This window comes from Aquila chrysaetos (genome assembly GCF_900496995.4).
Source record: "Aquila chrysaetos chrysaetos chromosome W unlocalized genomic scaffold, bAquChr1.4 W_unloc_2, whole genome shotgun sequence".
NCBI classification, from domain to species: domain Eukaryota; kingdom Metazoa; phylum Chordata; class Aves; order Accipitriformes; family Accipitridae; genus Aquila; species Aquila chrysaetos.
This window is the reverse complement of record NW_024470322.1, coordinates 2,850,220-2,873,263: the sequence shown is the minus strand read 5'-3', so window position 1 is coordinate 2,873,263 and position 23,044 is coordinate 2,850,220. Positions and strand designations below refer to the sequence as shown.

Below are 23,044 nucleotides of genomic sequence, written 5' to 3'. Positions count from 1 at the left end.
TCGCGAGATCTTCCGAACGCTGTACCCTACATTTCCCCCTCCTCATGTCCAACTAGCTCCTATTGGTTACACACACTATTCACACATTATTCATGCACTGTCCATGCGTCCAGTTGCACTTAATGATTAGTTGTATCAACACTGTACACGCGCATAAACATAAGACATAATTGGCTAGACTAACTAAAACATACAAGACTTGTTTCAGTCTAATTGGTCAAGATAAACTGCCGAATTGAGGTTGTTTGTGCCAAGTTCTCTTTATCGTGGAATATGCACCTGTGTTTTTCTAATTGGTATCTTTCTTATTTTTGTCTTCTTGTTTATTCTGTTCAAGGCCTTCTAAAGGTGTCTGGAATGCTCTTGTGACCGTTAGCTAAATATGTTCCCACAACACAGTCTCTTACAGGAAGCAGTTGGTATTGGTTATGCGGAACACATGCTCGAAAAGTACTACCTCCCAATTGGCAAAGAGCATGCACATTAGGAGCTGTAGTCCCCATTATAACAATAACTGACAAATTGCATGAACAGAGGGGATGGGTGGAAACTCTTCTCAAACGAACCAGGAGGGTTCATAACCCCCTTATAGATCATCCCACAGGATTCCATAGTTTTGCCAGATGGTTTATCCCTTGGCTTGGAGTTAGTGAATTGGAAAAGGCAATGGTAAATATATCAACTGTAATAGAGGACATTGAAAACAGAAGCACTGATGCCATACAGGCATTACAAATTGAAATATCTAGTTTGTCTCATGTAGCGATGCAAAATCGAATGGCTCTTGACTTACTACTGGCCTCACAGGGAGGTGTTTGTACAATTGTTAATATGAGCTGCTGCACATATGTAGATCAAAGTGGCAGAATTTCTACTGATCTAGCAGAGATTAGGAAACAAACAAAAATCTTACATCAGGTTACGAAGGACAATACGTCCTGGGGATTTGAGGAGTTATGGCACAAACTTACCTCATGGCTACCTAATTGGACTTGGTTGAAAAATTTATTCATTATTGCAATAATTGTAATCTGTGTATGCATCTTAGCCTGTGTAATGATTCAATGCTGTAGCTGTTGTAGTTGAATGTAGATGAAAATTAAGTTTGGGTATTGAGGATTTGGATTTGTAAGTCCAAAGTCTCAATAAAAGGGGGGAGTTGATGCCTTGAACAAAGGCAGGAGAAGGAAAATTTTACTGTATCGCTGTACTAACAAACTTTTGCTTGCTTGAAAAACTTTGAAATTTTGGTATGTATTAATTAGATAAGAAAAACCTTGAGCTTTGTCAATGGTATGTGCTGAAGGCGCCAACAGACAGGAGGCCTTGGGCCTTGATGATAAGCTTTGAGTTCTGCTGAGTTTTACAAATTGCCAAGGCCAGTTAACTAGGAGAAAGAGATGACCCACACTGTGTGTGACCAAAGGGTAGACACTATGTAAATGATAATATGAATATGTATGACTAGAACAATATAAATTTTGTTTGCTGTAGGTAACAGTGTGCACGATAGGTGGAGCGATCCCCCGTGCACCCAGCGCTGCAATAAAGAATGCCTGCTTTCTAAAACTCCAAAATCGAGTCTTAGAGAGTTTCTTTGACCGGCTTTTTCGGTAACAGTGTCGTGGTTTAATCCCAGCCAGCAACTAAGCACCACACAGCTGCTCACTCACTCCCCTCCTATCCAGTGGGATGGCAGAAAAAATTGGGAAAAGAAGCAAAACCTGTGGGTTGAGATAAGAAAGGTTTAATAGAACAGAAAAGAAGAAACTAATAATGATAATGGTAACACTAATAAAATGACAACAGCAATAATGAAAGTATTGGAATGTACAAATGATGCGCAGTGCAATTGCTCACCACCCGCCAACCGACACCCAGCTAGTCCCCGAGCGGCGATCCCCCCGCCCCCACTTCCCAGTTCCTATACTAGATGGGACGTCACATGGTATGGAATACCCTGTTGGCCACTTTGGGTCAGCTGCCCTGGCTGTGTCCTGTGCCAACTTCCTGTGCCCCTCCAGCTTTCTCGCTGGCTGGGCATGAGAAGCTGAAAAATCCTTGACATTAGTCTAAACACTACTTAGCAACAACTGAAAACATCAGTGTTATCAACATTCTTCACATACTGAACTCAAAACATAGCACCGTACCAGCTACTAGGAAGACAGTTAACTCTATCCCAGCTGAAACTAGGACAGTCCATTAATTCGTTCCACTATTCCATTTGCCTGAGGGTAATAAGGAGTATGGAAGATCCAGTCAATACCTTCCCCCCTTGCCCATTCCTGGACGATGGCTGCTGTGAAATGCGAACCGTTATCACTTTGGATAGTAGAAGGCATAGGTAAGGTACTAAACCACTCCTTTAGCACTTGAATGGTCCATTCTCCGGATGCTGGCTGTGGTTGCAGTGGCTTGGGTCAAACTGGATACTACCTCTACTCCTACTAGAATATACCTGTGTTGGTTAGATGTTCTAAGTGGCCCGATATAACCAATTTTCCAAGTCTGCCAGAATGTCTTTCCTGCTCTGATATGCAAAGGTGGGGCTTGGTTCGGATGATCCATTTTTAATCGTAAGCGGCACTGTGGACAGTGTGTTATTGTCCTTTCACAGTCAGCCACTGTGGCAGGCCACCCTCTTGCTTGACACTCCTTGTACAGATCGGCCTTTCCAGTGTGGCCACGCCTTTCATGTAACCATTCTCTCAATCTTGCCCACTCCTGTGCATCTGTGCTTTCATCCGTTTCTAATGTATGTATGCGGGTGAGATAATCAACCTTGTTATTCCAGTGAGTAGCCTCAGTAAGGTTTTTATCGTGTGCCTTCACCCATCCTACTTGTAATGTTCTTCCTTGTCCTACTTCTAATAGTTGCCTCCAGTCCTCTGTTCTCCACACTGGAACCCGGTTGACCTGCCAACCGTTGGCTTCCCAACGTCCTATCCATTCTGTTGCCCCTTTAAACACTGCATAGGAGTCAGTATATATAATTTGAGCCCCAAATTTCACAGCTAACAATACAGCTCGTAGTTCCCCTATTTGGGCACTACCTTCTCCTTTTTCAGTCTCAGTTCTTCCTGTCTTTATCTCCAGAGCCACCGCTGCATATTGCCAAGTCTGATTTTTTCATACTGCAGAAGCATCTGTAAACCATACTCCTGTCAGGTCTGATTCAACTGTAAACGGGGGTGCTTCTAAAATAGGTGATGGTTTATTAGGTTTGATTAACATAGAAGGGTCTGCGTTAACATCCTTTTGTAATTTAGATACTTTTACTGGCCCTTCAGTAATAGTAACTAACTGACTGATACCTTCCAAGTAAGAGTACCATTTCTGGACAGTGGGTTTTTGGGCAATTCCCTCGGGGGGAGCAGTCCCTTTCCTGACTGATTCCAGAAGAAGGAAAGGACCCCGAACAACAATATCCTGGCTTGTGCGAATCCGTTCAGCCTTTTTTACTGCTTGTATTAGCGATAACATATCCTTTTCCCAATCAGTGTATCGTTGCTCTGTATCATTGAATGAATGAGAAGAGAATTCCAAAGGTCTATCAGGGCCTTCTGGTCCCCGTTGATATAAGTTACAATGGGAACCATGTTCACTGGATCCCCACTCAATCTGTATAGGATCTGTCTGATGTATGGGACCTAAAGTCTGATATATGCGTAGTTCTCAAATCAGTAAATTCAAGGCCTCCTCATGCTGAGAGGTCCACTGCCAATGGGCATTCTTCTTAATTAAATTATACAAAGGTCGAGCAGTTATGGAAAATCCAGGGACATGTTTTCGCCAGTAACCTAAAGTCCCAAGTATCTGTTGTAGTTCCTTCTTATTTTCTGGAGCTTTACCAGCCTCTATTTTTCCCAGGGTATCAGCTGGTACAGCTACGGCTCCTCCTGACCACCAAACACCTAGAAATTTAACCTCTTGACTTGGTCCCTGACATTTAGCGGAAGGGATTTCCAACCCCAATGAAGTCAGTGAGGCCCAAACCTGACTAGACACTTCTCTGACCGTCTCTTGGTCGTCCCCACCAATTAAGATATCATCAATATATTGGTACACGCTTATCCCATCTGGGACTTCTATTTCCTTCAATATTTTTGCCAGTGTATTATGGGCAATAGTGGGGGAGTGTTTGTATCCTTGGGGAAGTCGGTTAAAAGTATATCGTATTCCTTCCCAAGTGAACGTAAATTGAGGTTTATCCTCCTCTTGAAGAGGAATCATAAAAAACATATCCTTAACGTCCAATGTGGACATCCATGTGTGATGTTTTGCTTGGATTTGGGTGACTAGGTCAGCAATGTTAGGAACAGCGGCTGTGAGTGGCACTGTATTAAGTCTCCTGTAGTCAACCATCAGTCGCCATCTGCCGTCGGGTTTACGTACTGGCCATACTGGAGAATTATAGGCCGAGTGTACTCTAGTTATAATGCCGCGATTTTCCAAGTCTTTGATCACCTCTCTGAGCCCTGCTTTAGCAGCAGCCGGTAAAGGATATTGATTAACATTCGTTACTCTGGAAGGGGGTAACTTAATGGCTGCTTCAAGCACCCGAACTTCACAGGGTGGGGCTCCAAAGCTCCACACTGTCCCATCAGGCAGTTTCCAGACTTTGTTTGCTAGGACATCAAATCCTAGTATATTATTTCGATACGGACCAATGACCACCTTTATCTTAGTCATTCGATTTTCCCCTGGAAGCCAAACACATATTTTACTAATTGGTCTGGTTTCAGGGACCCCAGTTACTCCTATTTATTTTTTCTCGGGTAGGGGTCAATCCTAAACTTTTAGCTGTTTTTTCAGTGATAACACTTATTTGGGCTCCAGTATCAATTAGAAAATTTACAGGTATTCATCTGGGGCCAGTGGCTAAAATAATATGTGGATCAATATGCTGGTTAGGCCATTCTAAGCTGGATATTATGCTGAGACAAGGGGAGTCAAAAGAATCTCAGTAGACATAATAAAGGGGGATGAAAGATGATGTTTAGCGCTTACATTGTTGAAATTAGCTGAGGTAGAGACAGTCCTTGATAAGAAGAGCTGGTCCCAAGAACCAGCCAATGAGGCAGAGACAGTTCCTGATAAGAAGCAGGAGCTGGCCCCAAGAGCCAGCTAAGACTGGTCTTGCAGCTTGGGTGAATACCAAGAAACCACTGAGCCTGCGCAAGAAAAGAGGTTACTAGCGGTGATGAAGAGGAGTCATCTATCTTCATCTCTGCGACCACCAGACGACCACCATAAGGAGGCACTGCGCAAGCGCAGTTGAGAGGAGGCTATGGAAATGACCTCTCGGAACTCATTTTAATATGAAGCGGGGATAGGTCATGCATATGTATAGGCATATTGTGAATATGTAACACTTGACTGTATAAACTTGAAGCGAACTGCCGAGTCGGGCACGCACGACTTTGGTGGGACTACCCCCTGTGCTGCCCAGCGCTGAATGAACATACCTACTTTACAATCTCACTGATTGTGGAGTCTGTTTTCCGCACGTCAGTTTGGTGAGCCAGGCAGGAGACTCTCTGCTCCACTGCGGGACCCCTAGGCGTGCCCCGAGCACTTTCCTCGGAGGAGCCTCCGCTGCCAGCCACTCACCGCGGGAGCAGACAACAACCTCCTGAAGCCGCGGACCAAACGGTATGTGTCTTAGAGGGAGCCTGTAAAAGTACGGGCCAGGGCAGCTGGTAAATCGCGCAGAGATGTCTGGCGTGCAGCAGAGTCCCCGTATGGGAGGAGGGTACCCTGTATGGTAACAAGGGGGGATTTGCTGACCGATAGAGCGGCCGCCAGCGATCTTGGGGGTAGATCGAGCAAATCCGGGGTGACCACTGTATCCCGGTATCGGGAGCCAGGACGTACCTGTCGATGACTGGTATATAAGAGGCAGGAGAAGGGTAAGCGCACCCCCTCGCAATTGCACTTGGTTTATTTTTGCAGCTGCTGAAAGGTTGTCAACTGGAGCGATGATTGTATGATGTGAATGTTTGGAAATTTAATGTTAAAGATTTTGTGTGGGTGTGTGGAAATGATATGTTGAAATTTATAGGTGTATGTATGTTTGTTAATGTGTGAATGTCTTTACGTATTAATAGGGGTGATTCCCTGCTTTGTATGTGGGTTTGCAACTGGACTATATAATAATTAGCATCCGGCTTGGGTTTTGTTGAAGTGTAAATCTTGTGGGAGGAGGTGGTACTGTACATCTAGCAGACGGAAACCAGACTGCCTTGAGTGTTTTCCCCAAATTCCATACTTTTATGATTGGGAAAGAGCTCACTAAGAATCCGAAATAGTGAGATTGGTGTGTAAGGGAAAATTTAATTACAGAAATTTGGGACGTGTGGGAGGAAAACTGGGGGAAGACTATAAAGAAGTGTAAGAAACGATTTGCATGGAAGCTTATTAAAAGGAGAAGCCAAAATCAAACTTAAGAATCATTAGGAGGAGTATTAAAATGGGAAACAATCAAGGAGGAGTATTGAGGAAGAGTCCTCTGGGTTGTGTAATTGCCCACTGGAAAGATATTGTTGGGACCGGAGGTACGGAAAGTAAAAAAAACCTTATTAAACATTGCAATCAATGGTGGCCGTTGTATAAGTTAGAAGGTGATGCTAAGTGGCCACTTAAAGGGTCAATAGATTATAATATTCTATTACAACTAATGCTGTTTTTAAGGAAAGAAGGAAAATGAGATGAGGTTTCATATGCAGACATGTTTTTCACCCTCCAAAATCATCCAGAGTGGCAAAGGGACTGTGGAATGGTACCCCCACAGGACCCCATGGTGCTTGCACTTGAGCGAGAGAACAACAAGGAGCTTAGAGGTAAACTGAGGCGGTGTTGTTTGGCATGTAGTATTGGACAAAGATGTACAAAGACAAATAAAATCCATCAGGCACCAGAACAAGATCTAACTGATTTGTTTAAGCCTCCCCCTCGACCACAGGAACAGGATGCGGACTCAGACAGAACTCCGACCCCCCCGAACAGCCCTGTATCTTCCCGTACTAGGAAGAAAACTACCTCAACAGCTTTACAAGCACCTCTCCGAGAGGCGGTGGGGCCGGATGGTGGGACGATGTTAATCAAAGTACCCTTTTCTACTGCTGACCTAGGGGAATGGAAAAAGGTTGCAAAAGATTATAGGCGTGATCCGGTAAGTGTAACTAAGCATTTCCAATTTATTGTAAAACAGTATAACCCTGATTGGAAGGATATACAGCTATTATTGGAATATATGACTGAGACAGAGAAACAGCTGATTTTAAAAACAGCAGGGAACCTTGCTGAAGATCATTATAAGATTACAGGAGGGGACGTTAAGGAATATTTCCCTCTCCAAGACCCAAAGTGGGATGTTAATAGATCTGCACATATGGAAAGATTGCAGGGGTATCAGGAGTGGATTACAAAAGGAATGGAGAGGGCAATCCCCAAAACTATAAATTGGTCAGCTTTATATGCAGTCAAACAGAGTCCTTCCGAGTCTCCATCTGAATTCCTGGATCGACTGAGGGATGTAATGCGCTGCAGCGCACCACTGGATCCTGGGTCAGGGGTAGGAATACAACAATTAGTCTCCCTGTTTTTGGGTCAATCTACAGGGGATATAAGGCGCAAACTTCAGAAATTACGCCCTACAGAGGGTAGGAATTTAGAAATATTGTTGGATGAAGCATGGAGAGTATTTAGTAACAGAGAAGAAGGATATAGGCAGGGGCAAAGGAAATTAATGGCTGTTATCCAGGAAGAAAGAGGAAGAGGGCCTAGACAAGACTTGCCCCGACTGGGCAAGGATCAATGTGCTTTGTGTAAGAAATTCGGTCATTGGAAAAAGGAATGCCCAAAGAACAAGAAGGAGGATCAGAGGGCTAAACCAGGAAGAACGGTAGCCCATGTGAAGGGAGATTGACGGGAACCTGGGGAATCTACCCTAGCGGATCCACTGGTTATAATTAAGCTAGGGAAAACACAACAAGAGGTAGAATTTTTGGTAGATACAGGAGCAACATACTCGGTTCTGAATCAAGCTTTGATGCCCCTGGGAGATGATTATGTCATGGTGAAAGGAGCGACTGGCCAAAGTGAAAAGGCATATTTTTGTAAACCTTTAGAATATAAATTAGGAAAACAGTGGGGTATTCACAAATTTTTATATATGCCCAAATCCCCAAAGGCACTTTTGGGAAGGGACTTGTTGGAACAATTGGGAGCAAAAATTGTATTTGAAAAGGGAGAAATTACTCTGGAGGTAAAAGATCAGCAATATATTCAAATATTGAGCCTAACCTTAACCAGTCTCTCCCTAGAAGGAAGCATTAACGACGACATCTTAAACCAAGTGTACCCAGGGGTATGGGCTACTGATGCACCTGGAAGAGCGAAAAGTGCTCCACCTGTTGAAGTTAGGATCAAGGAAGGCCGAAAGCCAGTAAGAATTAAACAATATCCCCTAAAGAAGGAAGACAGAGAAGGAATCCGGCCGGTGATAGAAAAATTTTTGCAGTTGGGATTATTAAAAGAGTGTGAGTCTGAATTCAATACCCCTATATTACCTGTTCGGAAGCCCGATGGGTCATATCGGGTGGCCCAAGACTTACGGGCAGTGGATAAGATAACTGAAGATCTTTACCCGGTAGTGGCGAACCCATATACCTTGTTGACCGTATTAACACCTGAATTGACTTGGTTTACTGTTTTAGATTTGAAGGATGCTTTCTTTTGCCTCCCTCTCCATGAGACCAGCCAAAAATTATTTGCATTTGAATGGGAAAACCCCAAGAGTGGTCGAAAGACCCAGCTCACTTGGACAGTGTTGCCACAAGGATTTAAGAATAGTCCTACCATTTTTGGAAAGACTTAGAATCCTGGGAAGCCTCGTCTGAGGAGGGGAAGCTGTTGCAGTATGTGGATGATAACCTGATCGTCACCAAAACAGAGAAAGATTGTATGACATGGACGCCACTGAGCAGAAACACCTTGAGTGGAGCAAGGAGACCGAACGAGCCTTTGAGCTACTGAAAATGGCTTTGATGTCGGCCCCGGCCTTAGGACTCCCAGATGTGAGTAAGCCGTTTCTTCTTTACTCCCATGAGAAGCAGGGCATTGCCCTGGGAATATTAGCACAAAACCTGGGTCCATATCGACGGGCAGTTGCCTACCTCTCTAAGCAGTTAGACGCGACTGCAAAAGGTTGGCCTGGATGCCTGCGGGCAGTTGACTGAACATACAGGAAGCCCGAAAGTTTACTCTGGGCCAGAAAATGACTGTTTTGGTGTCTCACACAGTATCAGCAGTACTGGAAGCAAAGGGTGGACATTGGCTCTCTCCACAAAGATTCCTGAGATATCAAGCTATATTGGTAGAGCAGGATGATGTGGAGATTGTAGTCACTAACATTGTCAACCCAGCTTCTTTTCTCAGCGGGAACACAGGAGAACCAGTACATCATGACTGTTTGGAAACCATCGAAGCAACATACGCCAGCCGCCCAGACCTGAAAGACAGCCCCATGGAAAACGGGGAAACTTGGTTCACAGACGGAAGCAGTTACGTCCTAAATGGTAATCGACATGCGGGATACGCCGTCACCACCAGCCAAGAGGTAATAGAATCAGGGGCTTTGCCCATGAACACCTCCGCACAGAAGGCAGAAATAATTGCTCTAACCCGCACCCTGGAATTGGCCCAGGGCAAAGTTGTGAACATTTATACAGACTCAAAATATGCCTTTGGAGTTGTACACACACATGGAGCAATTTGGAAGGAGAGAGGACTATTGAGTTCCCAAGGGAAAAATATCAAACACGCAGAAGAAATTCTGAAGTTACTGGAAGCTGTCCAGCTCCCTAAGAAAGCAGCAATTATGCATATTAAGGCACACCAGAAAGCGAGCTCAGATTTGGAAAAAGGGAATGAACTGGCGGACAGAGAGGCAAAACAAATGGCCAAAACAAAGGTAAAAATAGAAGGGGCCTTAATTCCTGATAGGCAAATCTCCCTAGAAGGTAAGCCAGAATATACCAGGGAAGATCAGAAGCTTATGACAGATTTAGGAGGGTCATATAATGAAGAAGGATGGGCTCATACCCCACAGGGAAAGCTAATTATTCCCTCTTGCTTATTATGTCATTTGATACGGGAGGAACATAGGAAAAGACATTGGGGAACAGACGCTCTGTATAATCATTTGATAAGAGAAATTGTGGCTAGAAATTTATACACCACGGTGAGACAGGTGACTCAACAGTGTGATCTTTGCCTCCAGACTAATCCTAAGAATACCCCCAAGCCGGAAATGGGCTAGATTGGAAAAAAGCAATAAGCCTGGACAACAATGGCAAATTGATTTCACAGAACTTCCAAGAAAAGGGGGGTATCGATATTTACTAGTATTAACTGATACCTTCTCAGGTTGGCCAGAAGCATTCCCAACAAGAACGGCTAAAGCTCGGGAGGTAACTAAAATACTGGTACAAGAGATAATACCATGTTTTGGGGTTCCAGCAACCATCTCCTCTGACAGAGGACCACATTTTGTCTCAAAAATAGTACAACAAATTAGCCGCCATTTGGGTATAGATTGGCAGCTTCATACTCCATATCACCCCCAGTCGAGTGGTCAAGTGGAAAAAATGAACCACTTAATCAAACAGCAAATTGTGAAATTAGGACAAGAAGCAAATTTGACATGGCCTCAGTCTCTCCCTTTAGCCCTTCTGTGTATACGAACAAGACCAAGGGCAAAAGAAGGACTGAGCCCCTTTGAAATCCTGTATGGACAACCCTATGGGATACAGAGAGGGGTGTCTGTACAAGCAGGGGATGAAATTATGACTTCTTACATGGTAGCATTAGGTAAGCAACTTAATAAAATCAGGAAGCATGTGGCTGGGACTCGAGGGAGAGGTTTGGATGGGCCTGTACATAATATACAACCAGGAGATTATGTGTATATAAAGTCTCTTACAGAAAAAACTCTGGAGCCGCAGTGGGAAGGACCATTTCAAGTATTACTCACCTCCTTTACTGCAATCAGAATCAAGGAACAGAACGCTTGGATTCATCACACCAGAGTGAAAAAGACACCCAAAACTCCATGGAAAGTCACCACAAAACCCGATGGACACTTAGTTTTTACGCGGTAATATGGGCAACCGTGGGGACAAGGAGTGTAGCATGGGATGGGAACGTGTTTGTTCAACTCACAAGATGATACTTAATAGAGATTTTCTGAGGTATGGGAAAAACTAACTTCCTGGTTGCCAAATTTAACATGGCTAAAACAACTGTTTGTGCCAACAAATATTTTGAGAGAATGCTAGATAGGGAAACAATGTATTAGAAGTACTAGGATTAGATATAGTAAAAGAATTTACTATTTTCTAGAAAAGGGGGGACTGAGACAAGGGGAGTCAAAAGAATCTCAGTAGACATAATAAAGGGGGATGAAAGATGATGTTTAGCGCTTACATTGTTGAAATTAGCTGAGGTAGAGACAGTCCTTGATAAGAACAGCTGGTCCCAAGAACCAGCCAATGAGGCAGAGACAGTTCCTGATAAGAAGCAGGAGCTGGCCCCAAGAGCCAGCTAAGACTGGTCTTGCAGCTTGGGTGAATACCAAGAAACCACTGAGCCTGCGCAAGAAAAGAGGTTACTAGCGGTGATGAAGAGGAGTCATCTATCTTCATCTCTGCGACCACCAGACGACCACCATAAGGAGGCACTGCGCAAGCGCAGTTGAGAGGAGACTATGGAAATGACCTCTCGGAACTCATTTTAATATGAAGCGGGGATAGGTCATGCATATGTATAGGCATATTGTGAATATGTAACACTTGACTGTATAAACTTGAAGCGAACTGCCGAGTCGGGCGTGCACGACTTTGGTGGGACTACCCCCCGTGCTGCCCAGCGCTGAATGAACATACCTACTTTACAATCTCACTGATTGTGGAGTCTGTTTTCCGCACATCAATGCGAGTGGGTCGGCCTGAAATTCCCCCCGTGCTTCCTAGTTTTTTAGATCAATCAAATCCTTCCTTAAGCCTGAGTAAGGGTTGGCAGGAGCAGAGGGTTTACTTTCCTGCGTTTTGGAGATATCAGTACATCCCATAGCCTTGCTAATAGGCTGCTCCACCAGGTTTATCAGTGTACGAATATTTTCTGTGGACTGCCCATGTAACACTGAGCGTGGTATTCCTAATGCTAATGCCTTTTTCCATAGTTCATTGCGCTGAGAGTCGGAACGAGAATAGATTTGTCGAGGGGGATGGGAGTTATTCTCCTTGAAAAATCGTGCCTGTTGGACTCGGCGCTGTGAATCTGAACCTTCCTCTAACCAGCCCATCTCTCTACCATAAATCACTATTTCCTGTAATAATTCCCCCCATGTTAAAACAGGCTGTTGTCACTGGTTGGGCTTGCAAGTATTATGATCAATTGCCCGTATCGTTTTTTCTTTTAGGTTTTGCGCATAAATTTTCAGGACGTCAGGGAGACCTCTAATTAATGGTTTAAGGTGGACCGGATCAACCAGAGCAGCAAGGGGAATACCCTGCTCCCCACGCTTGTACATGGCTTGTATACAGGCAGCCTTTTGCACTGATTCAGCCAGCCTAGATAATCCAGCTGTTTTAATAGTCAGAGGTTCACCTCGTTCTCTAGAATCTAGTCCCCCTGCCCAATAGGCAACTCTGAGCGTCAAGGATTGGTTCCCCAAGGGACCCTGATCAAGGAACACACCAGGACCCCAATATCCCCTAGCTTCCTCCTCGCTCAACAAGACTCGATCCCCTCCATTCAATGACACACACCATAAAAATTCAGTTTCACTTTCCCCCAGCTTGCGTGAAAATTTCTCTTGCATTTGTGCAAGCTCAGGTCCAGACCACGGGGTGGTTTGGGTCGTAGATAAATTTCAATCATTCCTGGCCCTCGACTGTACCTCCGTTTTAATGAGGGGTCGAATTTCAATATTACTTGCCCCATCAGATTCATCATCTGGGTCGCCCCAGATATCCCCGTCCCAAGTGTCAGGATTGGCACACATAACTAGATTCCTGACTTGGGCGGGAGAGGGAGTTGGAGCACTTGATAACAACAAATTTAATTTTTCTAGTAATTTTCTGTTCTTCTCCCTTTCAGAATTTAATTCATCTCTCAAAAACACATTTTCAACCTCCAATTGTCCATTATGAACACTCAAGGCCGCACTTATCTTTCGTTCTGCCTCTAAAGCAGTTTTGGTCACTTCAACTTCAGTTTCTAATGCCCTGAATTTTGTAGCTTCAATGAGATCAGCTGCACCAGTTATTTTTCCCGTCTCAGATTTCAGTGCCTCCTCCTGTGCACAAGTTAGACATGCTCCAAAAACAGTGCACAGGATTCCTTTACCTTTCCCTTTTTTCTTTTTCTTTTGTTCCTTCCTACACTGCTCTACCCATGCCACCACTTTCTCTTTACTTCTCCACAACTTATTTGCCTTCTCCTTGTCTGCGGGAGAAGGTTTACGACCATGTTTCTGCAATAGTTCCTCCATTGTATCCTGCCAACTACGCCAAATTAATGTGGTAGAAAAAGACTTAACTGCAAGGTTCAAGCAAACAACTTATTTGAACTTCACTTACAGACTTAACACGCCACTATTGCAGGTTTTACAGATACAATGGAGGAATGCACTATTGCAATTTTTTAAGGCAAGAGTAGTACATTATTACAACCACAAGCGATTCACAGACAACCACAAGCACACACGCGTTTACAAATTTAAAGCATAAACAATATTCACTTACCCCTCCAGGTAAGGGCTCTCAATCCCAGGGAAGTTACCTCGACCGGCGTCCCAATCAAGGAGGGGAAGGGTCTCCTTCACAAGCCAACTGTATAGCTGGAGAAGTGACTTCCCCATTTCCAACATGAATCTTAGGGTTATCTCAGCCCATGAGTTTTCACACTTTTACCCTTCCGATTCTCTCCCCCATCCCACTGGAGGGGGAGTGAGCAAGTGGCTGTGTGGTGCTTAGGTGCCTACTGAGGTTAAACCACAACAAACTTTTATAAAGCAGAACCAGCACACTGTTTGATATGTAGCAAACAGTTTAAGCAATTTCTCTTTCTAGCCCATCACATTAATTTCAGAGAAAAGCTATTGTAGCGTGGCTACATATCAAGGTGCCGCGATTAGATCACTGGTCAGCCCGGACCAGGGAAGAAACAGATAACACACAGAGTGTGAGTGTCAACTTCCTCTTTTATTGCGCAGTTAATTCCTTTTATACTAACAATGGTAGGTGGGATCACAGATACGTCATAGGGAGGCGACGACTAGCCTTCTACCTTTCCATGACATCGCGAGATCTTCCGAACGCCGTACCCTACATCTCCCCCTCCCCATGTCTAGCTAGCTTCTATTGTTATAAACAGATACCACTTCTATCACCCTATAATGGGGTTTCTTCTGCTAAGGGTGTGTAAGGAACATAATCATATGCAAGCATGGTTTGCTGGACTAGTCTATTTAACAAGTTTCTAATAAACGCTAAGATACAGGGGATGAGCATATAAATAATCACTAACATACATAGACCTCCTATTATGAAGGAACCCCACCTTTTCAGCCAGCCAAACCAATCTCCGGTAATGCTCAGAAGCCCTACCACTCTTACAGCTTCTTGTAGTTTCCGAATGACTTCGGCCTGCTGGCGGATGCTTCTTAGCGTGTCAGAGTTACTTGTAAAATCTAGACAACAAAACTCTATAAAGGCAGAACTATTTTGCTTGCAACCTACATCAAACTGAGCTAACAAGAAATCTATGGGTGGGATCAGCGCTTGAAGCTGATTCGTTGTTGTTTCTTGAAGTGCTGCTAATTCCTCAAGAGCTTTGGCCGTGGCATTTCCTTGCCACAAAACTAAACATGCCAAGGCTTGAATATTCGCCCGATTCACCCAGGACCCCGCGGGAAGGATTGCTGAAAGCGTTAAGAACAAAAAGCTGGTGGGTAGGCGGACAGTTGGGTCACAAGAGCCATCCAACTTTACCATCTCTAGACTCCTTTTCTGACAGATTATGTTGCCCAAGTCTGTCTCTTTTGGCGCCCAGGCTCTCAACCGGCCTAGGGAGCATAGCCCTCCCTTTAGCCCTGGGGGTATCACCTTGTATGCAGTTAGACCGCAAAGCAGCACCAGATCATCCGGCAGTTCCCACGGTACGGGGGACCGGCCTGAAAGTCGATTGATGAAAACTGTACTGCTATTGCTGGTAGCGCGGTCAGTGGTGTGACTGTTAAACTGTAACCAGAAATATAAGTCGGATGGTAGAACATCCTCACTGGCTGTGGCCAAGTTGTTTCGGTCGGGGCTCCCCTCGAACCAAACCCAGGGCACCGTCCAATTAGGTCTAAAGGTCCTGGCCAGTTGCCATGGTTGCAGCTGAAACCCAGGACGGGGTCTCCCTAGTTCTATCATTTGGATGGTCAGGTTCACCCTCCTCCCCAGTGTTCCCTTGCTCCGCTGTATGCTCAAAGGCGTGGAATTCAACCAGAGACTATCGGTGATCCTCTGGCCAATTGTATCACCGATATTATTCGTAAAGACCTCCTGAAGTGAGTCTATCGTGTCGTTCACAGTCAAGTTCATCGGTGGTATGCTGATGTTAAAGCTTACTGTCTGGGACGTCCAGATTTCCGCCTGTGACCGATTTCGACTCTTCTGTTGACACTTGTTCGTACACAATGTTTTCAGCTCCGTCTCTGACAGCCGGATCCCATAAAGACACGTATTGATGGGCTCTGAGAGGGATGTCATCCGGATACACATCGGGCCCCCCAATTGGTTTTGCATCCACTGCCAGAAATTCGTAGCAGATACCCAGGACATCACAAGCCAGGAAAGGATGACAGTGATCTGTAAAGAAAAACACTCAAACACTACAAGGTTAGGGCAGGACAAACCATACGACTAGGGACCCATTTCAGTAGCCCTTCAGGCGTCTGTACACAGGCATACCCCCGCCCGAGCAATAACCAGAAACACTGTGGGAGCTGCTATGATTTCTCCCTCAATTAAGGCATCGCGAATAATTCCCCGCGCAGGTAAAAGGGGTGCATCAAAGGATATGGCTGGCAGTTTTTCTCGCTTCACAGCAGGCTCCAGCTGAGCCAGCTTTTCTATTACTGACTGCAACTGCTGCAAAGTGAGCTCCGGCCCCTCTTCATGCTCTTGAGGCGACCCGGGCGTAGACGAAGGCAACGGAGGATATATGCTAGGTATAATTTGTTCATGTTGAGCAGCAATATCTGGGGGCTGTTTTTTCCTAGGCGGATTTTTACTCGCTTCCTGATTCTGTAGGGTTTCCTTTAAGCATACGGTTAGGGAGGCTTGGGAACTGTCAGATGGCTGATTAATATCGGCAGTCCCAGGGAGTGGAGCAGAAGTCAAGGGCACAGGAGCAGGCGGACAAGCTCCAGGAAAGCCAAAAGTTTCTCTCGCTGCATTATGTTTTTCTCCCTGCGTTTCCCCTTCGCTTGCGGTTGGAGAGAGAGCAGCAAAAGCAGACGCAGACGCTTTACGATCTGCTTTCATTTCTTGTAGAGTTGTCTTAATTTACTTCCATAAAGTTGCAAGACCTTTAACTTCTGTAGACCCGTCACTAATTTCATCCCATAGGGAGGTTCCGATAGCTTCCCAGGTACTAAGCTCAAAAGCTGTACCCACACTAATTAAAAAGTTTCTGTCCTTGTTCCATTGTAAAAGCCGCTTTAAACAAGCCTCATCATATTTTATGCCTCTCTTAGAGACAATATGTTGAAGGAGATTTAGGACTACTTCTTGCTCTTTGTCCAACCCCATCTCCTTCTCCGACCGCTCACCTGATTAGGGCGAGATTCCCTTTTTCTATTCACTTGAGCGCGCGCTTCCTTGTCTTCCCCAGCTCAGCTGGTCATCCTGCCGGGGCAGCAGGAATAATTTCGGCCGGCTTCTCCGCTCCCTCTTTCCGTCGGCTCCTGTCGTAGAATGCAACACCGATCCGAGGGTCCCTTGTTCGGGTGCCAATTGCAGAGGCTCAGAACATCACACACAGACCAATGTGATCAGGTGAAGCCCCCTTTACTAGAGCATCAGACATCATTTTATACATTGATTACATCCCTACATGCGTTTAGCTATTTTACTATTGGTTACACACATTATTCACGCACTGTCCACGCGTCCAGTTACACTTAATGATTGGTTATATCAACACTGTACACACGCATAAACATAAGACATAATTGGTTATACTAACTAAAACATGCGAGACTTGTCTCAGTCTAATTGGTCAAGATAAACTGCCGAATTGAGGTTGTTTGTGCCAAGTTCTCTTTATCGTGGAATGCGCACCTGTGTTTTTCTAATTGGTATCTTTCATATTTTTGTCTTCTTGTTTATTCTGTTCAAGGCCTTCTAAAGGCGTCTGGAATGCTCTTGCGACCATTAGCTAAATATGTTCCCACAACAATTCCCCCTTTTTCTTTAAAAAGAGCATTAACAGATCTAGTTACCACCATCCGCAACCTCAGCCCAGCAATCGGTAGGTGCCAGCTTTATGTGGGCGTCCCCACAGAGGCAACGATGGCCTTGCCGTACACCAACCCGATGCTCTTCGGAAAGTTCCGGTATTTATACATTTGCAGAGGAACGGATTTCAGCACACGTGGCCAGCGGGTGCCAAAATTCGCCTCGGTTGAAACATGGGGAGCCTATGACGCATGCGCTCGCTGGCCAGGCGCACTGCACGAGTCATAGCCATCCTGTCTATTGGTTCATGGGCTTTGTGATGTGGTTGCAATGCACAGAGAATCTTGACCTGTTATGTTGGTCAAGGTGACCTACACGTTAGTTTTTGGCTGAGGTGGTATTCACATTGTCGCACCATCTAGGGTGTTCCAGATGATGACGGTCGTACAAATCGAGTGGGAGTCCATTGTGGGCCTGTGAACTCAGCCCTTTGCAAAGATCTATGAACACAATTAATTAAAACACAGTAAAAGCAACATTATACCTAATAAAATACACAAGAATAAAAGAAACCCCGATTTTTAACAAAGATACAAACCAACTCCTAAGTCCCCATCCCGCAGCTAAATGCTCTAAGCCGAAATGACAGCTTTCTTAATTGCGTTAAAGCTCTTGCAGCTCCTTCTTGCCTCTGCAGTTCTGTTATCTTGTTTATTAATTGCTCCGCTGTCCAAGTTCCTCATGTCCGTTGTTTTTCTGGTGGTTCAAAGTCCGTTCATACTGCAGCTGTCACATACTCCGGCCCACTCATGCTAACTGCGGCCTACTTATGCTAACTCTAAATAATCAGGCTCAAAGAAATGTTCCCCTATTTTCCATGAAATCTCCCACAATGTCCCCTTTTTGTTTTGGTTTTTTTTTGTTCGTTTTTTTTTTTGCAAGCCAAGTTACAAGAAATGCTTTTGCAATCATACATTCAACTATTTTATGATACGTTGTACAATCATTACAACTGCTAATATTACAATTAGAATAACTAAGCCATGCATAAGCAAATCTTTCAACCATCCCGTAATTCCCAAACTTGCTAGCCATCCACTTAACCCTGTGTCAGTTATCGTGAGCCTTTTACTGTGAATCATATTGATATCGGGTGTTAGTAACGTAAGTCGTCCGAGGCTACATGGCCTCCCGTTAAGTTTTGATGGAATTCCTCTCCCATGCTCTATTCTCTCAAATAAAAAAACCATCCCCGCAGGTAAAGCAGCTGGAATAGAAAAAAGAGTGTGATATTCTGGAATAGATATAGTTACACCAAGCTGTAGCATTTCTATATACAGGCAAAATAGCATTTATATTCTGACCCTTTCGAGTGGTGTTATAGGTGTAATTAAACATCACACAGGGATTCATGATGACTGATCCTAACAACTCTAACTCTTGAGGTTCTTGCAATACTTGAGGCAGGTGTGCATACAACAGGAAAAGTAAACATGGTATCTCCTTGCTGTAGAGCTTTTTCTCGACAGCGTTCCATCAAGCTATGTGTATTTTTTCCCAAATCATTAAGTGAATCGTCACGGATTAGACAGAGGCACAGAGTTAGAGGGATTAGCAGGAGAAGGAGATACAGGTAGTGTAGTAAAGTCAGGTTCTGTTTTAAGTTCTGCAGACCCTGGAGAGGGAGTACCAGGCGATTGGGGGCGTGGGGGGGGGGGGGGGCAGCGGCGGCACGGCAGCGGTCCCAGCCGTGCAGAGGCCGCGGGACGCAGCGGCGGGACGGCCGCGGCAGGCAGCGGTGGAGGTAATGAGGGATATAAATCCGGCTCTTTTTCAGAGTCCACCCTGCCTGATGCAAAAGAATTATTATCGGAATCAGAATCCTGCTCGTTAGCGGCCTCCTTACAAACTGCCTCCTCAAAAGCAGTATCAGGTTGTATTGATATGATTTTCTCTGCCGGCTGTAAATGCACCAGCGTAGTATAAATAAATTTCCATGTCGACAACAAGGTTTTAGCAAGCATTCGTGAGTCATGTGGAGTTAAGGTTGACCCAGAAAATGTATGGGACAAAACTGCCTGTGTAAAAGGAGATTTTAAACCATACTGAGCAATTGTAACCTTTGCTTCTTTTATGATTTTCCAATCAAATGGAACCCATTGATTAGGTCCACCCCCAGCCCCAATCAATTGACCTCGTACTGTGGTGGGCCACTCTGGGGTCCAGACATGAACTGGAATCACGGCAACATCTGCTCCCGTATCTAACAGGGCTAGCAGACTAATGCAGGGTGGAAATAGGGGTAGTCTCACCTCTAGAACGATCACCCTTTCCGGATGGGTTTTCATGCCCGTGGTCAATGCTATTTGGGCAGTAGGAGGAACTGTAGGAACCGTTGTTACATTGCCCTGTTCCTGCCCCTCCCCTTCGGAGGTCAGTTCCACGGGAGCACTGTTTGATCCTGGGTTGTTGTCGCTGGGCCCTGTACAAAAACCGAAGGGGAGGGCCCGGCCCCCATCCCTCCCCTCGTACCGTTTCCCGACATCGGTCCCCGTTGTTTTGCACACCCTGGAGCCCCCTGCTGGGCCCCGGTGCGGCATTCTCGAGCTCTGTGCCCGAGCTTGCCACATTTCCAACAACGGAGGTTGCCCGCCCCCACCTCCTGGGCCGACCCTCCGGGTTTGGTTGCGCAATTCCTCGCTATATGGCCTCTACCCCCACATCGGTGACAAGCGCCTGCACCCGCCTGCAAAACTTGTTGCAAGGCCGCCACTATCGGACGCGCTTCCCGGTGTTGCTCTCTCTGCAGTACATGGCGTATCATGTTACCTAGGGACGAACCCGCTGGCAAATGAGAGACAAGCGCTGCGCTCTGTGGGTTAGCTTGAGCCCTAGCACATTCAAGCACAATCGCCTCTTTAGCCGCCTCCGGGAGGTTTGCCGCCTGCACAGCAAGCTGAAGCCGATCTAAAAAGGCAGTAAACCTCTCGGCAATCCCCTGCCGAACTTTCACGCAAGGGGGGTCCGCTCTATCCATGGCCGCGACACGCCCAAGTGCGGCCAAGGCAGTTGTTGCAAGTGCCGTAAAGTCACGCCCGCGTATGCCCTGTGCCTGTGCCCGAGGCGTTGCAAACCGTCCCTCCCCATGAGCTGCCGAACCACCCGCCGCAACTCCTCTCATGGATACTGGGGGGGGGGGGGGGGGCGCATCAGGTCCCGCTGGTGCCGCCTCTACAGGAAAAACCTCCGTCTCCGCCGCACCCTCCGTGCCCATGTCCGCGATCAAAGACGGCCCACTCTGCGAGCCCCGCTCCACGGCCGCCCGCTCCGTCTGAGTCCGACCCGCTGTCCCCGAGGGCGCTGTCCCCGCTGTCCCCGAGGGCGCTGTCCCCGCTGTCCCCGAGGGCGCCGTCCCCGCTGCTCCCGAGGGCGCTGCACCCGCAGACGCAGCAGCTCGCACCGCCAGCCAGCACGCCTCAGCCTCCCGTCCCGCCGCGACCGCCTGCTCCACCTTCCCCCAACTCTGCGATCGTTCAGCAGCTCCGCGCTCGCCCGCGAGCGCGGATTGGAGCAAGGACTCCCGAATCTCTCCCCACTTGGGGGGGCTCAAAACTTCGCTAGGAGACCCAACGTCTCCCCGGCGCAGCATCCATTGGATGCATTCGCCCGTGGGGCCCCTCCTAATCGAACCGCGGGCACCCACCTCATCGGCCAACGCCTTTAATACCTTAATCACTTGCGCAAGCTCCATCGTCGCCTGTGCGACCGATCACGTCGGGGTCACCACTATGTAGCGTTGCTACATATCAAGGTGCCGCGATTAGATCACTGGTCGGCCCGGACCAGGGAAGAAACAGATAACACACACGGTGTGAGTGTCAACTTCCTCTTTTATTGCGCAGTTAATTCCTTTTATACTAACAACGGTAGGTGGGATTACTGATGTGAAATATATTAACCTGATTCGTGTCAATATAAAACAACGATAGGGCCGCATGGTGAAATGTGACCCTCTCTGCATATGTAATCTTTAACCGTTTTGCTTGATCTTGTATAACCGTAGGCCTAAGGGAAGTAGGAGAGTATGTATATAGTTCTTGCAAAAGCCATATAACAGTAGGGAATTACAAAAGTTGGAAACGAAATAAAATCAGACATCAAGTAGAAATCGAAAAATACTTCACACGGTCTCTCGGAAGTAGCGGAATCCTATAGTTGCAAAGGTTTAAAGAAAAAAAAGGGGGGGGATTGATATAGAGAACAAACTGCTTATTGCTTAATGATTGTCTCTCTGTAACTTTACATACCAAGGACTGGTGTTTGTCAAGGATTAAGCCTGTCAGAGACTGGTACTTGGGAATGATGAACAAGAAGGAACCAAGAGCGATCACAAGACTTAATTAAGTGTTCGATGAATTTACGATCTTGTTAAGAAGACACAAGTAGAGGCCTTGCTTGAATAGATAAGGCCAGAAAAGATAAGAACTCCTGCCTTTTGTTCCCATCCTTGTAGATAATTTAGCTTAAACTAACCATATGGTGCTATACCACTAATGAGAACTTAGATAATAAGAACACTAACAAGCACTAAGGTATCAAAACATGTAAAGGACCATACTGCGCAGAATCACCTGAGGAGGGTCAAATAGTGGACAAGTGAGGAAGACTATGGAAGACCACCAGAGGACTCCTGAAGACCACCAGAGACCTTCAATGCGCCTGCGTAAAGGACATTTACATATGTTAACAGTTTCCCAGAAAACTAATGAATATGTATAACATCTCTCAGGAATCTAGTGAATATGTATGTAGAACCTGTACTTAACCTGCACAATTAGACCTGACGGTGTGTGCCTAGGTAGAGCAGAGGCTCCCGGTGCACCCAGCACTGTTTGCTTGCCTCTATTCATATAATAAATTGTAAACTTTAATTAGAATCCTGTTTTGGACATGATTATTTTTCACACTGATATGTCATAGGGAGGCGACGACTAGCCTTCTACCTTTCCGTGACATCGCGAGATCTTCCAAACGCCATACCCTACAGCTATGAAGGAAACTAGAAAGTCTCTTGCAATTTTGGCTGCCAAAAGGAAAGTGGTGATGCTAATTGTGAAAGTAGAAGGGATTCCAGCTGCACTGCACAAGGTGGGCACTCCACTGTGGTTATGCTTTCCAAATTTATAATTTCCAGAAAATGACAGTGAGTCACACTTGCCCTGTATCTCATTTTAAGAAACTGAAAGGATTAACTGGTAAGCTGTTGAGAAAGGCTTGTCATGAGTTACTCTGAGAGCACCTTAGCTACATGTGGGCACTGGAACAAGCTCCCGTGGCTGTTTTTAAACAGCAGCCCATGAGCAAGAGTAGTCCCTACAACATCCAGGGTAAGTGGTTTGTAGGACTCTAGTGCTTTTAGAAAGGTCCACAGTTATGCAGGAAAGATTCTGAGGATTGAGACTGGTTCAGTGTTTTAAAGAGGTGGTTTGATGCCTATGGTCACTCATTTGCACAACTAAGTTTTA

The 23,044-nt window shown here is 45.7% G+C and overlaps 1 long non-coding RNA gene across 1 annotated transcript; it reads left to right on the top strand.

Annotated features, from left to right (window-relative positions):
* Positions 1-358: 358 nt before the first annotated feature.
* Positions 359-20,035, top strand: LOC121232967. The gene is made up of 3 exons (XR_005931773.1): positions 359-384; positions 812-817; positions 19,953-20,035. It is a non-coding gene; the product is annotated as an uncharacterized LOC121232967 (long non-coding RNA).
* The last annotated feature ends 3,009 nt before the right edge of the window (positions 20,036-23,044 follow it).